General features: G+C 44.8%; 1 protein-coding gene across 1 annotated transcript in view; it reads right to left on the bottom strand.

The window, feature by feature from the left end:
* Positions 1-14,729, bottom strand: part of JCAD (junctional cadherin 5 associated) — a 60,067-nt gene extending 45,338 nt beyond the window's left edge. Inside the window, exon 1 of the mRNA XM_077788761.1 lies at positions 14,565-14,729. The gene's annotated coding sequence lies outside the window, so the exon portion shown is untranslated. The remainder of the gene's footprint in view (positions 1-14,564) is intronic.
* Positions 14,730-15,771: the final 1,042 nt, after the last annotated feature.

Below are 15,771 nucleotides of genomic sequence, written 5' to 3'. Positions count from 1 at the left end.
CCCCAGCCCACACCACAGCCCTGTGACACATCACTGCCAGCACCTCGCTGTTCAGGACCTGCCCATCACATTTTGGGCCTGAAGAGATGTTATTGCCACATTTCCCACTTCTGGGACATGTGAAAGGGGTGTTCAGGTCCCAGCTTCCAACTGCTGTTTAGGATATGCAGCCTAAACCCCTGTGTTATTAACTCAAGGTTAACATATAGTTATACTTATTCCAAATCATGAGATTACAAACACCATTAATATTCACCACCAGGGAGGAGCCTGAGAGAGGCAAACCTGTAGTGGAACATACAGCACATTCAATTCTGTGATGGGTCATTGCCAGCACAAGATCACTTGGGAGGGGTGATGGACAAAATTAAATTCTCTCTTGCAGTGCCCTACAGCTAAACTGACTTCAGTTTGTATCCCCATGGCTTTATGTGGTAAATTGGTGGGATATTTGATCTCTAGTACCAAGAATAGGAATGAAGTGTCTGATTCCAGTGCATGATATTCTGCAAATATCTATTTGAGTAGCTAGGTCTGAGTAAAAGAAAAGAAATCAAACAGAGGGATATGGAAAAATCTTTTTATGCCTATAAAAGGATCACTTCAAAACCACAGGATTTTGTATAGGAACCTTTTTCCTTAAATAGTAGAAACAGTCACTGGGTGCATTCCATCAGTGTAAAAAATGGGGGTTAGAAAAGAGCTGCTGTGTACAATAGCAGTTTCCTCTCCTTCCATCTCTTCCTTTCCTCCCCCCACCACACATGTACCTTGTCTTAACCCCTGAAACTGTGCTTGTAAAAACCATGAAAACAGTATAATTATTATCTATATCTATCTATATCTATATTTATACACATAGATATAATCAAATCCATACCCATATATAAATATGTATATGCTGTGTAGTTAAAGAGGAACTGCATGGTAGGATTTTTTTGTATTCTTCATGAAACAGCTTTCCCACAAAGATGAACAAAACTTGGCAGTAAATTTTGCTGGGTTTCTAGAACACCAGCTCAGGCTCCTCCTGCAGGTTCACACCTGCAGCCTCCTCCTGCCACCAGCAGCCAGAGCCAGGACTTTGAAACCCAGAGCTCTTTGGCCATGGACCAAATCCTGCCAGGCAAAACCCTGCTGACATCACGGGGATTAGATGGGTGGCTAACCAGGACAGTGGGATTTGTGTCAATCTTTTACTTAGGGTGCAATGCTGGGTCCCTCAGTGGTCTGTGGGGGTGCTCTGGGGCTGTGAAGGCCCTTGGTGTCCTCGGGGGTGAGCAGCTATGGGGGTGGCACTGGGCTTGGGGACATCCTGTGTGTGCTGCCATGGGAAGGAGCACGAATGTGGGAATGGCTCTCCCAGGGCACGAGACTCCAGTGCCCTTGGAACAAGGGTCCTTCCCTGCCCTTTTCATCTTGGGGGTCCCAGGCTAGCAGAGGACAGGAGGGAAGAGAAGATTTCTGTGATTCTGGGGTTCATTGGCCCCTTTGTCTCAGAGTGGGTTGAGGAAAGGAATGAAAATATTTCCATCTCCAAACCAGAGACAAGCTAAGTAGAGACTGAGACCTTTTAGGAGGGATTTGTGAAAAACCAGGGTGGTGTCTTTAGTACTCTGTAAGAAGGGTCTTGTGTTCACATTAATGTGATTAAAATTTCATGCAAAGGGTCCCCAGGGACTCAGGCTGGCTCCAGTCCATCATTCCACCCCATGCCTAGGTGAATCCTTACGGATGTCTGGATAACCTGTTCTGAAAAACCTTTAATAACAGAACTTCCACAGTCTCCTGAGACTAAGTATTTCAGTGTTTTACTACACTTACTAATAAAAACATTCCTTAAATTTGTGTTAAGTCTTTCTTAACTCCCTCCCAGCCAGACCCAGTACACACCCTGACTGAAATTTTAGCATGTGGCTAATATCTACAGCAGGGAAAGAGACCAGTTTATTAATTTTCTTGTTGATCAACCCTTTATATGCTTGAAAGCATTTTTTCCTCTCTTTATATTCCTGTTCTTCAATCAAACCCAGTTTCTTTTGCCTATCTTCCTGCACATAATTGTATACACCTTTTTGAGGAATACCATCTCCTTCCATAAGAAAAATCTTTAGGTGAAGTCTCACACTAGCAAGGGGAGCTGAAATGAGGGAAGAGAGAGGTCTTACAGGCTATTCTATCTGTGTTATCTATCTATCTATCTTATCAGGCTATTCTACAGGTATTTCTATCTGTGTAGTTTACAGCGAGGTTTGGGGCTTTGTTTGCAACAGAATGACATTTTAGGTGCACATTATGGGCAGCCCATGACCCATCACAACCCGTGGGCCTTTGGGGCACCCCACACAGCCAGTGCCAGCTTGTCTCAGGGACACTGGGGAAAGCTGTGCAGGCATCCCTCCCAAACTGCATCTCTGAGGTTTTCAATCCCTATCTCCAATTGTCATTCTGGCAACCTAAAATCAGAACAACACCTGCCATAGCTGCAACAAGCATATTACTAATTTTTACATTACCTAAGTGTCACTGAAAATGTTGGTTAGTTCTGTTGTTAGTTCTGGGATGAAGGAAGACCCCCCACAGTCCTATTCTAGGCACTCCCTTAGCAGGGAAGTATTGACACCTTTCACATACAACTTTTTAGTGGCTTCACCCTTCCCACAAGTTTGACTCGAAATTCTCATTTCTGCTCATTTCTGTTGCTTGCTTGTGAAAGGGATGACAATGTCATGGTTGCTAGAAACCAGGAGGGAAGTGTGCTGTGGCGAGAGTGCACACCCTTACTCCCACTCCGTGTACCGATCTAGAAAACACCTCCTGAACATTTTTTAATGTGACCTGGCAGAAGACCAGGGTAAATGGCATGTTCTTTTCCCAGTGCTTTGGCCCAAAGTGTGTTTCAGAGGCTTAAAAGAATAGTCAGTCAATTAAATGTGATAAACGAGGCCATTTGTCACCAGCGTTTTCTCTTTTCTTTAAAGTATAAAACGAGATAATGAGCAGGGCTTGAAGAAATCCTTTGTGGAGTTGCAAGCCAAGGTCACATGATATACAGAACGGATTTTCTGCCTCTCCCATCATGAGAATGCGATCTGACAATACTCCCCCTCATGACACAGAAATCAGACACAATGTTAGGAGAGAGGGGAAAAAATCACTAATGGTTGAAAAAACAGTGACATGTTGCAATGAAGATAGGAAAAAAAATGCACTTATTTAAAGGCAAATTTACCCCCACTGCAAGCTTCCTGTTGTAGGTGCTGGTCAGTAGGAACGGTAACACGGAGCCAGCTGCACAGTACCTTCATCTTACAGCAAAGGCTCGAGCAGCAGCGTTACCAACACATCACCTCCTCAGCAGACAGCAGGGTACATTCCCAGGGCTGGCAGAGTTTGGTGGAACAGATGGGTCACCCCTTGCCCCAGCAGAGGGGAAAGGACAGAGCTGAGATGGGCTGTGGGAACTGTGGGGTCCTGCAGAGTGTGAGTGAGCCCCAGGGCCTTGGGGCTCCAGGTGTGGGAGGGTATTCCTCCTGTACTGCCCACAGGTACATCCAGCACACTGGGACACCCCACTCAGTGACAGCCACGTAAGCAATGCCACACAGCTCTGTGTGGCACACAGCCCACAAGAGTGTCTGCCTTAGTGCAGGTTTGTATTTGTGGCTGAAGGCTAGAGCTGGATATGAATCCAGAGCTGGAGTGTCTCCAGCTCTCTTTTGAAAAATAACACCTTTCTTTCTGGCAGGTTACCAGAATGTGTTTCCTTCTGCATGCTGTTCTTTTCTATCATGTGTGTCTAGGAATTAGGAAACATTTACTCCAATGTGTGAGACCTCTCTGCACCTGTGGAACATGCACATATTTACTGTACTGACAGCACTTTATGCTGCCCTGTATGCCACCAGGTCAGTGTTACCTCTGAACCCTTTTCCCATCTCCCCTCCACATGAGCCTACTTGTGTAAGAAATTGCTCTCTTTCTTTTCTTCTTTTTCTTAACCTGTTTTCTCAATCAATCATAAGTTTATACCGAATATATTGAGGCAGGAGTGCCAGCAAGTATGGTTGTGCACAAACAGAAATGGATATTTGAGGAGCTGAGAACCACTGACAGTTGGTCTCTGCAATCTATGCTTTATTTATGTCTGCACTGTGCTGTGTTGGCAGGATTTGATTTAGCCCTGGGATGAAACCTCTGAGTTTTTGCAAACATGGACAGCCTCACACATGCCTCTGACATTAAGTAACACACACTGCAAGGAAACATATATTTTGAGAAAACTACCCAGATGCACCAGCAATGGGAGGTGTTGAAGTATTTCAAAAGACTAAGAATTAAAATCTTAGAGAAAATACAGGTCAGGAGGTGCCAGTCAGGCACCAAACAAGTAAATGCCAAACAAACAGTTGAGTCATCGATTCAGCACCAGGTTAGACTTAAGTCCATGAGTTTTATCTGATAATGGACTGTGTGCCTGGCCTTTGGCAGGGGGCTGTGCAGATGAGTGCCCCTTCAGCACCTCAGTGACCCAACAGCAGCAGCCTAGAGCCAGCTTCACCCAGCTGAAGCTTTCCTGCATCATGGTGGCTGCCACAGTGGGGCTCTGTGATCTTTGGGGGTCCCTTCCAGCTCAGGATATTCTGATTCTGTGATTCACATCAGTGAGGTCTGTGCCTGAGGGGATTTTTCACATGAGGTTTCAAGAGACATGACTGGATCCTGTGCTGTATTAAACTGCTGGTAAGAGCAGTTTGTCTGTCTCTACCCCCACTAGAAGCAGGCTCAGCCCCAGCTCATGAGTTGCCCTGGCTGTAGCTTGCTGAAAGGGTGGGATAATCCTGCCGAAGCTCTTGGTGGGCTGCCCGTTTCCTCTCCTTCCAACTCGCTTGCTTCCAAAACAAATTCCTGTTGCAAAAATTCAGGTCCTTTCAACTCCACATTCCTTCATATAACACAATCCCTTTGAAAAGGAGGTGAACTGGTACAACTCAGTGAACTCAAAAGGAAAAAGATCCCAAATAATTGTTGGAAATCATTGGAAACAAATATCTCACAAAACAACATGTTTCCGGGTGTTTCTGATAGCAGCAGATAGCCATGGTCTGTTTTCAAAAGCATGGAGACTTACCATGGGCAGACAATGGAACTGTGGGACTCAATGCCAGAACCATTCCCCTTCTGACAGCCAAAGCTCCTGGGATGGCTGCCTGCAAGAAGAGGTGGTCATGTGAAGGTGCTGCCACCATCCATGCCACCAACAGTGAGAGAAATCCCCCTGCAATCTCTACGGCCCAAGGAATCAACCCTCAACCCCTTGTGCAGCAGAGACTTTTTGGCATCCATTTAATTTGTTTGAGTTTAAAGAGGAGGACATGGAGAAGGAGGGGAAGGTCTGACTCCCACAGGTTCAAATTTACTTCTTCAGAAAGATAGCTTCTTTGCAAACTCTTTACACATTCTTCTTCCTGTTATCTCTACAGAAGGTTGAGCATCTTTAAAACTTCATAAGCTTCCCTTAGGGAGGCTTGTTTTCAGATCCCTTCTCAGCCCAATTTGGAGCAGGGACATCAAAGGCAAGGCAAATATGGTCCCCTGTTAACTTGGATCCATTTGGAGCTGGTCTGGGCAGTTCCAGCTTGCCACGATGTTCACAGTCTTTAGAAATATTTACTTATCTGACCGACAAGAGAGTTATTTAATAAGTTATGATGTCTGCAGTTTTGTGTAAACAATTTACAGTGCTATGATTGATGCTGGATGCTGTTTGGAGAGAGGCAAGATGGACTGTATATATTGTGCTTCAGTTTGGAGAGTTCAGGCTCAGGACTGGGCAGTAGTATACCTAATAAATAACAGTAGTTAAACATTGGGACTTTTGCTGCTTCAGTGCTCACAAAGCCACACAAACAGGGCTGAATTAAACCAGAGCAGAGGCTGGCCATGCAAACATCTGAGACCTTTGCAGGGGTGCCTGGTACAGTGGTCACAGTTCCTGCTTCTGCTTTTGTCCCCAACCCTCCAGCACTCACTGGGCAGAAGGAAACAGCTGGATTTGTGGGTAGGACAGCCAGAACAGATGCAGAGCATCACACTTCAAGCTGCTTCTCCAGATCTAGGAGGGTGAAAGTTGGGAAGCGAGTATAACCATGTCCAGGAGGCAGCTCCAGTACTTGCAAGAGTAAAGTGAAATAAGTGGGTTTGCTTCTTATGACACAGCTTCAGGCCATGTTACATGGTTGGTTTCCTCAGTCTTGCATTTTTCAGGGTCTCCCAGGGGCTTCTAGTATGAGACAAGATTCTTTTGCAGTCCTTTGGGTCACAGTTGCAAAGTCTCTTTTCTGAGTGAACACCTTCCATTACAGGTGTGTATGATCATGAGAAAATTGGTGAAAGGGGTATTCCCATCTCCAGTGGAGTGACACAGGAGTGTGACTGCTATGAGTTAGGCGTGTCTGCAGCTCAGCTGGTCAGACTATGGGCAAGCAAGAGCCCTCATGAGACACCACAGCACAAGAGAGAGGGCACAGGCTAACATCAAACTGAGAGGAAGTCAGAGGCTTTCATTCAGCTCGAACTAGAAACAAGTTGTTTCAGTTCTGAACCATCAAAGTGTTTTGTTTCTGGAGTTAAGCAACCTGGACATGTCTGAAACAAAAGTTTCAGGATCATGCAGTTCCCTAAAATTTTCTGTAATTTGACTTTCTGACATGATTGTGGACAAAGGCATGATTCTCAGAAGTCCCCTGAAGTGGAACTGCCAGGCCCAGTGGCTATGAAAGAGCTGAAGGGCAAAAGTTTGGAAGGAGAGAAAAAAACCCCTTTCTAGCTACCAAGTAGTTGTTCATATTGACTGGTCCAGGCAAAAAATTAAAAAAACCCCTTTATTCTGGAAATCCTATTTCAGACACATTCACTGCCAAAGGTTGACTCCAGGTGCTGTGAGGAAATAATGGCAGGAAACTAAAAGGAGGAAATTAACCCTAAAACTGACACAAGATGTCTGAGTGGTTGAGAGCTGGATAAAAGCTCTATGTAGCCATGGAGAGAAAAATGTGGTTCCTCTAAACAGAGACAAGTAATGAAGTATTGATTTGAAATTATTGAACTGTGATACTTCATCCATGTTGCTGACCATAGCCTTGCCTAATGGAGAGAAAAGTACAAGGAGGTCTTTGCCATTCAGACTGGAAAAAGGAAAGGATGTCTGAGGCACACATTCCACATACTGCATTCACCATGGGAGGAAAGTAATGCTCAATACCCTCCTGATGTTCAAAACTGTTTCTGCATGCATCTTCAGCTGAGAAAAGGCTGATTGATCTCCCAGCTTTACCTCTAGTGATAGCACTAAAAAGGGCTGTATCTTTTTATTTAGTGGGTTGAAATCTGCACTCAGAACAAGAAGGATCTCAAGCAAAATGCAGCCTGCCTCTTCCTCCCAAGGGACCATCCAAAGACATATTGCACTTAACAAAACAAGTGAAGCTTTTGGGGGGACCTAAGCAGCAGCAGGCTGATGGCACCACTCTTTGTCTCCTTGGAGATATGTCTTGATGTAATTAATGATAAAGAACTAGGGCAAGAATAAAAATGATTCAGAGAAGCTTTGGTATTTCTCCCCAGTTCAGCTCTATGATTAAACCCACACAGAGCCTCAAATGAGGAGATGAGCCTCAATTATAGCTAAGGAGCAGCATAATGAATTAGCTTCTTTGTACTTACTTTAGCTGGTGAGTAACTCAATTTCCACCCAAATCCATGTTGACTATGAAGATTTAGCCAATAACTGATTCATCAAGATGCTGGAAGAATGTAGAATAACAAGTGCAGAAGAAGGGCTGTAGCTCTTCTCCACTTCAACATTGCTAATCTAGTGCAAAATTTTTAAGATAACTTTAATACTACCTACATGTTGCAATGTTCTCAGGCTATGCTTTTTCCCTTTCGAGGGACCCCTGTGACTGGGATCTGATAGTATGGTCCCCTCCTTCCTGCCCCCATGGGGTTGGTGGAGGGCCAAAGAGCCCTCCCTGTCCTGAGACTAGATAAGGCCCTGTCCCTTCCTGGTTCTCTCTCTTTTCCCCTTCATCTCATGGAATAAACAGCTTGAACAACCACCTCAGGGGAATTGAAGCCTCTTTGGAATCTTTGCCCAACTCCTGACCTGCCTTCCCTCAAGGCCCTGTATATCTGGGCTAGCCTGGTGATTTGGGGGCTGTGAGAGATAGGCATGTCACCTACACTTCTGTGTAAGTCCAGCTTTACCAAAAGTTAAATGCAAAAAAAAAAAAAAGGCCTGCTAAATGAAGAGTTTGAATCCTCTCTTTTACATATAACAACAAAATATTTTCAGTTGGGATAGTCTTTCTTAGTCTTTCTTAGTCTTTCTTAGTCTTTCTTAGATTTGCAGACTCCAGCCAATAAAGAGTATGTTGTGTGGTTTATGTATTTTTAGGGTATTGCTCAGAAATTCCCAGAACTGAAGGTTATGAAGTTATAATTTAAATACTATTGAAAAGTTGCTGCTACCCAACACGCAGCAGCAGGACAGTGTGCCTGAAGAGAAGGGGAAAAGGTGGGTATGGCTGGCTGTGCATGACCCATCCCATGTGCTGGCCAGTCTCTGATGGACACACAGTCACAGCCATGATGGCAGAAGGCTGCACGTGGCAGTGTGGGTTTGCTATACACCCCTTTTGGATTTGGCTGAAGGTCAGGGATGGCAACTTGGGTGAGAGTTTATTGTGCTTGGTGGCTACAGAGCTGGAGCCACCTTCTGTGGTGGGATACAAGGAGCTGCTGTCTGCTCTCCAGGAAGACAATGCCAAGGGCATAAACACCCATCTGGTAGTAGCAGAAAAGAAGAGAAAAGAAGTTCACTGCTGAGGGGCAAGACATCTAAATAAAAGTGAAAAAATACTAAAAGGCAATAAACAGTTTGAAGGGCTCCATAAGTTTGAGGCTGTTAGGAACCTTTGTGTGTCTTAAGTCACATACATACACTTGGATTATGGGATTCACAAGGGTCTTATAAATTAATTGATACAAAAAGGATGTGGGGGAATCACAACATCACTGTGGGAAACATGAATTTATGTCTGGGTAGGGGTTTCCCAAATTCATCAGTGCAAAAGGCTGAAATGCTCATCTTCCTCATCCTGTGCTAGCTTCCTTCTTTTGATAAAGGTAAGGCATTTTTGCCTTATCAGAAATGAGTACTTCTTTCCTGATGACTGTGTATTCACTCCCCTTCTGCACGGCAATAGAGCACATAAGTCACTTTTCCAAAGTGTCCCTGAAATTGGAGGATTTTGTAAGGGTCACATAGCCCAAATGACAAGGAAAGGTGGATTTCATGGATGCATTTGAAGACTTGGCAGATCCCCTGTGTTGAGCAAGACTTGATTTACACAAGAGAACACTGTTTGGATTACCAAGATGGTCACTACAGGAGTACTCAGAAAGGGCTATGCCTTGATAGGAGACAAAATCCGTACATCCATTCGTAACCAAATTTCTTGATGTTTCACCCTAACACACATCACTGCACAGCAGAATAAAATGAAGACATATTTATATTTGAAATGCAACTGCAGGAAAGTAGCAACCTTCTGTCAGGTCTTGGGTTAATTTGATTCTCTCAAGCCACAGGATCTGAGGACCTCAATCTTACTCTACAATTACATTCAGGAACGCAAGATTCTGGCATGGATCAGGACAAAAGATTTGGCTCACACAATCTGTGGAAACATTGGGGTATGCAAAGTAGGTAAAAACTGATAATTTGGGGGGAAAATAGCATTAATTTCTGAGACAAAACAATTCATGATTCATGACTAATTGGAAACAAATGAGTAATATTATTACACAAAAGCCCCATTTTGTTCATTGAGGAACCACAGAATCAACTGCATGTACTTTAGTTTCCAGCAGAGGCAAAGTCCCAAGGCACAGTGTTGTGGTTGTTGAACTAGTCATGTTGTACATACTGGTTTAATTCACACCAAAACTGTAGGAAGAACTGGGATTCTCTGAGTGGAGTCTGAGTCTCAAGTAGGTCAAACAATTCATCAGGCAGTGAAGGTTTTGGGTTAGCACTCATGAGGTGACCTGACTCTTGCCCTGGGATGTGTGCAGTGCAAGGAGCTGGCTGCACCAGCTGGGGTGGCAGATGAGAAGGCAGCAGATCTTTTACATCTGTGAAAGAAACCTTATGCACAGACGTGACTGCTTCATTCATGGTGCTGCTCCCTACTTATAATCATCTCATCAAAGTCCTGAGAGCAACATCCTCCTGCATTTATTTATTTTGTGACAGCTTCCACAAGGACATTCCCAATAAGTATATCTGGTCCTTCAACTGCCAGTCTCTACTCCACTTATCCATATTTATTCAGCATCAAACTTTAGGGACATCCATTTTCTACTTTGACCCTTGGAACAGAAGCCCATAAGTATCCACCACTCCTTTTCCTTTTCTGTTTCAGTTCTCCTGCAAATTCCTGCTTATAATTCCTGGTTGTGACATCCTTGACTAAGGCAAGGCTATTAGTGTGCAGCAAGCACCGCCTGCAGCACTGGCCAAAAATGTCTCACAGCTTCTTAGGGTTCCTTCCGCCCTCCATAGCTGGCTCTAGGCAGCTCTGATCTTCTCACCATGTTCTCACAGTTCCTGTCCTTCTGTTCTTTGTTTCTACACAGTCTCACAGAGCTGGGTCCTGATGTGCGCATGGGGCTCCCAGGAGCTGATGAAGATGACGAAGCTTCACTGCCTGTGTTTGTAGAAGGAGAGGCTGTCCAGGCTGCTCCATAGTCTATAGTCATAAAAGAAGTGAAGTAAACCACCTCTCCCTGCCACTCCAGCAGGAGTGGAAACAAGCAGACTGCAGCTCCCTACCTTTCGATGTGGAAATCACGTCACAATGAGCACTGAGATTTTGCCATCTGTCTCCAATGTTGCATATGCATTGCATACAAAAATAGGCTGTAAGAATACTGCTATGACTGAAAAATCCACGAGGCGAGAGATGCCAGAATTAGGCCTCCTTTTCGCTGTGTGTTATGGCACAATTGTTAATTAGATGAACACACAATATTTGCCAGAGGTCTCAGCTTTATCCCATGGTACTGGATGGACTTTTATCACTGGAGTTATTCTGTAGAATTCTGTTTTTTTCCTTAGAGTTCAGTGTAGTCCTAGGCTTTATTTTCTTTCCAAGTTCTCCTCAATAAAAAATGACTGATTTTCCCAAAATTTGGAACTACAATGACACATTTCCCTGTAGTACTTGGGTTCTTCTAGTACTTCTGACAAGGGTGGTGGTTGTTTAGCCATTTTATTAAAATGGAAACAGAGACAGGCATGTAAGCAGCATCTTGACTGCACCAGGCACTATTTTATCAGGATCTTGGTCACTCATCCCAGCTGTCCCCGGGGAGATCCCAACAGACATGGTGCTGTGCAGGAGTGTTTATCATCAGTCATACTGGACATTCTGGAGGTAGAGCTCCCACTGACTCCCATCCCAGCAGCAGACATCAGGAGCAGGGTCTTATGGCACGTGCAGACTGTGGAGCACCCCACAGCCACAGGCTGCAGACTGGGGAGAACCTCAGCAAGACCTGGCACAGAAGACTCTGCTGGGAGAGTGGGACTGAAGCCAATGCTGAGGTAGCACTCAGAGTCTCAAAAAGGGACCAAGGATGGGGCAGCTGAGGTTTCATATCAAGCTCTGGCATGCCTAGACTCTCCCTATGGCTCATCCCTTGACACACACCTTCCCAACCTGCTCCCAAGCCCCCTGACTTCTCATTTGTGCCATGTGCTCCTCATTCAATTCCCAAGCAACCCTCCAGCTTTAGCATCCGTTTACCAGGTCTGTGCTCAGCCCAGCATTGCCTGGGTCCCTGTCTGCCACCAGGCTGTGACAGAAAAGAATCAAAGTGTTGCTCCCTGCCTGCCTTTCCACTGACCATCAACTCTGTCCTGAGCAGCATTACATGAAGAGCCCATCATCATTCTGCTCCTTGAGCTGGGATGACTCTTGGATAGCAGAGAGAGGACCCAGCTCCTTGTTGTGCTGTGGGGAAGAACAAGGATCTGCAGGAGCTTGGTAGCACTGACTGTCTGCACAGGAGCATTGGGGTCAGCACTGGGAGCTGCTGGGATGCTGGGCTGAGCTCACTCATGTGGGAAGGAATCTCAGCAGATTTTGACTACTCAGCCTTAGCACATCCCTAAGAAGTTGCTATTTTCTCCCTTCAAAGGCTATCACTAAGCCAAATTGGAGGAGATTTACAAGGTTAAAAAAAAAAAATCACATTCCTAACAGAAAGCTGCCAAATTTCAGATCTCAACTCCAGAGCACAGAGGGATAAGAACTATCCAAAAAAAGGATCACCAGGTTCCCCCCTCCTGTTTCTTCCTTTCTTTTTTTTCCAGTTGGACAACAATTCCTTTTTTCCTATGCTCATTCTTGGAATGGACAAAACTGGCTGGACAATTTTGGCTGAAGTTTTCAAGAAAAGCACTTATCCCAAGGCAGACAATCAAGTTGGAAGAGCTCAGTCTAAACTTTTCAAGTCTGACAAAGTTACAAGCAACAGTGAAGGAGGTCCTGTAGCAGGACAGAGATGAGTAACCTTTATTACAGGAGCTGCACGCAATCCCACCTCTGACGCACTCAGAATTATAATAGCTGATGATGCTGCTCCATTCAGGTGCATCTGATCACGATTCAGATATGTCACCAGGAAAAAAGCTTTAAATCAGTCATCCCACTGAGCCTTCCCACATCCCTTCCTACTCGAACAGCTCTTTCCATCTAACAACTGATCATACAGAAAAACACAGCTCCCTCGCCTCCAGTATTTGTGAGCTGTGTATGAGAGCTTTGGCTTCTTGGATAGAGGCAGCTGATGCTAAAATAGGATTGCTCTCTGAACTAATGTATTCAAAATTAATAAAAGAAATAAAACAACACACTCCTCTGGCATGTTCCCATGCATATTTTCCATAAAAGTTAATTTTTCCACAAGAACAAGTTGTGAGTTTTGTGGGGGCTTTGCACTGAATCTTGATACGAAGCTTAGAATTTTTGGCACTGCTTAGGATGTTAAAATGACATCAGCTCCACTTTCTATATTGGAATTTTATAGTTCCTTCCTGACCACATTTCTTTGTTTTGCACATGTTCTCTCTCCTCTGAGCTGCCTCTCTGCCATGGTGTGCTCAGAGAATCAGGAAAAGCGGTGTGTTTGTATTCCTTGTAGCCCTGCTTGTCCCTCCCTGAGCCAGGCACCCAAGTGATACAGCTTCATTTCTCACCCAGGACAAAGCAGCACTGTTGGCTCAAGGGACGAGGGCACCTTTTCCAGTCCAAACCTTCCCCAGAGCGTGGCAGCTCTGTGCTGAGAGGAGCTGGCATGCAGGGTCCTCCTCTTTCCTCTGGCTGAGCAGGAGTGGAGATCATGCTGCCATGGGGAGTGGCATGGCTGTGGGACAGTAGGGACCAGGGTGGCCAGTGACTGCACACAGGACAATGTGAAACCAGCCTGTCTTGCTCAGAATAGGGAAAAAGGAGTGGAAGGTAGAGGAAGGGGAAAGTGAGCATCTCTGCGTGCAAAACTAGGCTCTAGGCTCTCTCCAGTAGTAGAAGGGTAGCACCTGGAGCAGCATTTGTTTGTGCTGCCCCAATAGAAGGAGAGTGTAAGTGCCCCCACAACCCCATCATACTGTCCCATGCCGTGGGGCAGGAAGGGGCAGCATTATTTTAAATTAAGCAAAAATCCCCCAGCAGTACCACCCTCTGCATTTGAACATCGTGGGGCAAGAGGACTGATGTGGCACTCAGGATCCCCTCTGAAAAACAGCACAGGGCTGGGAGAGCTAACAGACTCTGGCACTGGGAGTACAGTTCCACGGGCATTAGCACAGACATCACGCTTGTTTCCTGGATTTCAAGTAAAATAAGGATCCAAGGAAAGATGATGCTTTTCTACATCCCCTGTGACTTGGAAAGCAGTAAGAGCAAAGAAAGGCAGTTAATTATCTGGCACCCGCATCCACACATTCCTGAAAGCACGGGTCCGCCGTCGCTGTGACAGTCACGCTGGAGCAGCATTAGCATGTACTCAGTAAACAGACTCAGTGCCATCCTCCAGCACAGCCTCAGCCTCCCAGACGGGATTACAGCAGCTGGACAAACCCAGCAGGGACTATAGCTGGCAGTTAGCAAAATGCCAGTTCTGCTGTAGCCTGTAGATCACAGTAGTACCCAGGTTTGCTATTTCCTACATGCTCAGCTTCTCTGAAATGTGATGGAGAATCACTGCTCCTTGCTTCTCTGTGCAAGATTTATCATTTCATCCTTTCACTGTCGTGTGGAAATAGCCAGAAGACCAGACTAACATTTCAAGATTGTGAAGCCATTTGCCAAACACTTCTTGCTCTCTAACAGCAACATTTTTACAATTGCTTTTGCAACAGCCTTTTTGCAATCGTGTTTATAAGCTCCTTTACAAGCACATGCAACCGTATACAGAATGCAGAAAATCTTTACCTTGCTTGCCCAGAGGAGAGAGCCTGGCTTCCTCTCATGGATCAAAAGTAGGATGAAAAACAAACCCGAGAAAGACCCTTGAACAGACTCATCTGCTGAGAGTTGTTTAAATCCCAACCCTGCTCCTGCTCGCAGCTCTAAGTTTGTGCTCTGAATAGAGGCTGTGTTATTTTAACCACAGGATTTCCAGTCATGGGGGAGGAGAGATGGATTAGGTACGTTTGCAATCTAATGCTTCACATTTACCTCAACTGAAATGAACTACTTTTAGCCTGATGTAAATAAGTACAGCTAAGATATAGATTTCAAGAGTCCACTAACCAATTATGCTTAAACTAACATGCTAAACAACTGTGGAAAATTCCAGAGGAATAAGATAACATACTTTTGTGTTCTTTCCTAAATAAAAGGCATGTGTGGAATTTCATGCTAGATACTATGACAAGTGAGGGGCAGCAGATGAACTCCACAAACTAACCTATGCAAGGTGTTGTACCACATAAAACAATATTCCTAACACCTGTTAGCAAGGATTTCAGCAGGCATGTCAAAAATTTGCATTTTCATGCCTTGTAAAAAGTACAGATATGAGGTATTTGATTCTAATATTTCAAAAGAGCAAGTAAAGCTCTCTAAGTTAATAATGCATGATTTTAAAAGGTCACGGGGTCTGCAGTTCGGCAGGAGCACGAACATTAACCCACTGAACTTGTGCCACCTCCAGCTAGGATGTAAGCTGGATACCCTCCTGCAGCTCATGGATTGCTACAGAGAGTGTTTAATGCAGGCAAAATATTGTGCTTAGGACCATTGCTTTAGGTTTTGTTGTTTAATCCAGCTCAAACTCTGCCTTCCTTTCCTGGTTTATGGTACTTCAGTGTCACAGATGATGTGATTGCAAAGCTCAGCTATGACCCAGGCTTCCATGGCCACTGCCCAGACTTACATGGTCACTTCAGAGCTGAGGGGAAAGAGATTTCCTCACTTTCCGAGATGTATAATTTGTAAATAAAACATTCTTAAACTTTGGGATGAACTGAGAAAAACAATTTGAATGCAAAGCACTAGAGGCTAGTGGACAAATTCCAATTTGCTTTTGACAGCAGAGGCTTCAGGAACACAAGTTTAATTCCATTTTGGATAAAACCTGGCTCTATAAATAACCTTATCTTACACTTACATAACGCTGTTCATCCCAGAGCGCTGC

Source organism: Lonchura striata, chromosome 1 (assembly GCF_046129695.1).
Source record: "Lonchura striata isolate bLonStr1 chromosome 1, bLonStr1.mat, whole genome shotgun sequence".
Classification (NCBI taxonomy): domain Eukaryota; kingdom Metazoa; phylum Chordata; class Aves; order Passeriformes; family Estrildidae; genus Lonchura; species Lonchura striata.
The sequence above is the reverse complement of the archived record's forward strand: the minus strand, read 5'-3'. Positions and strand labels throughout refer to the sequence as shown.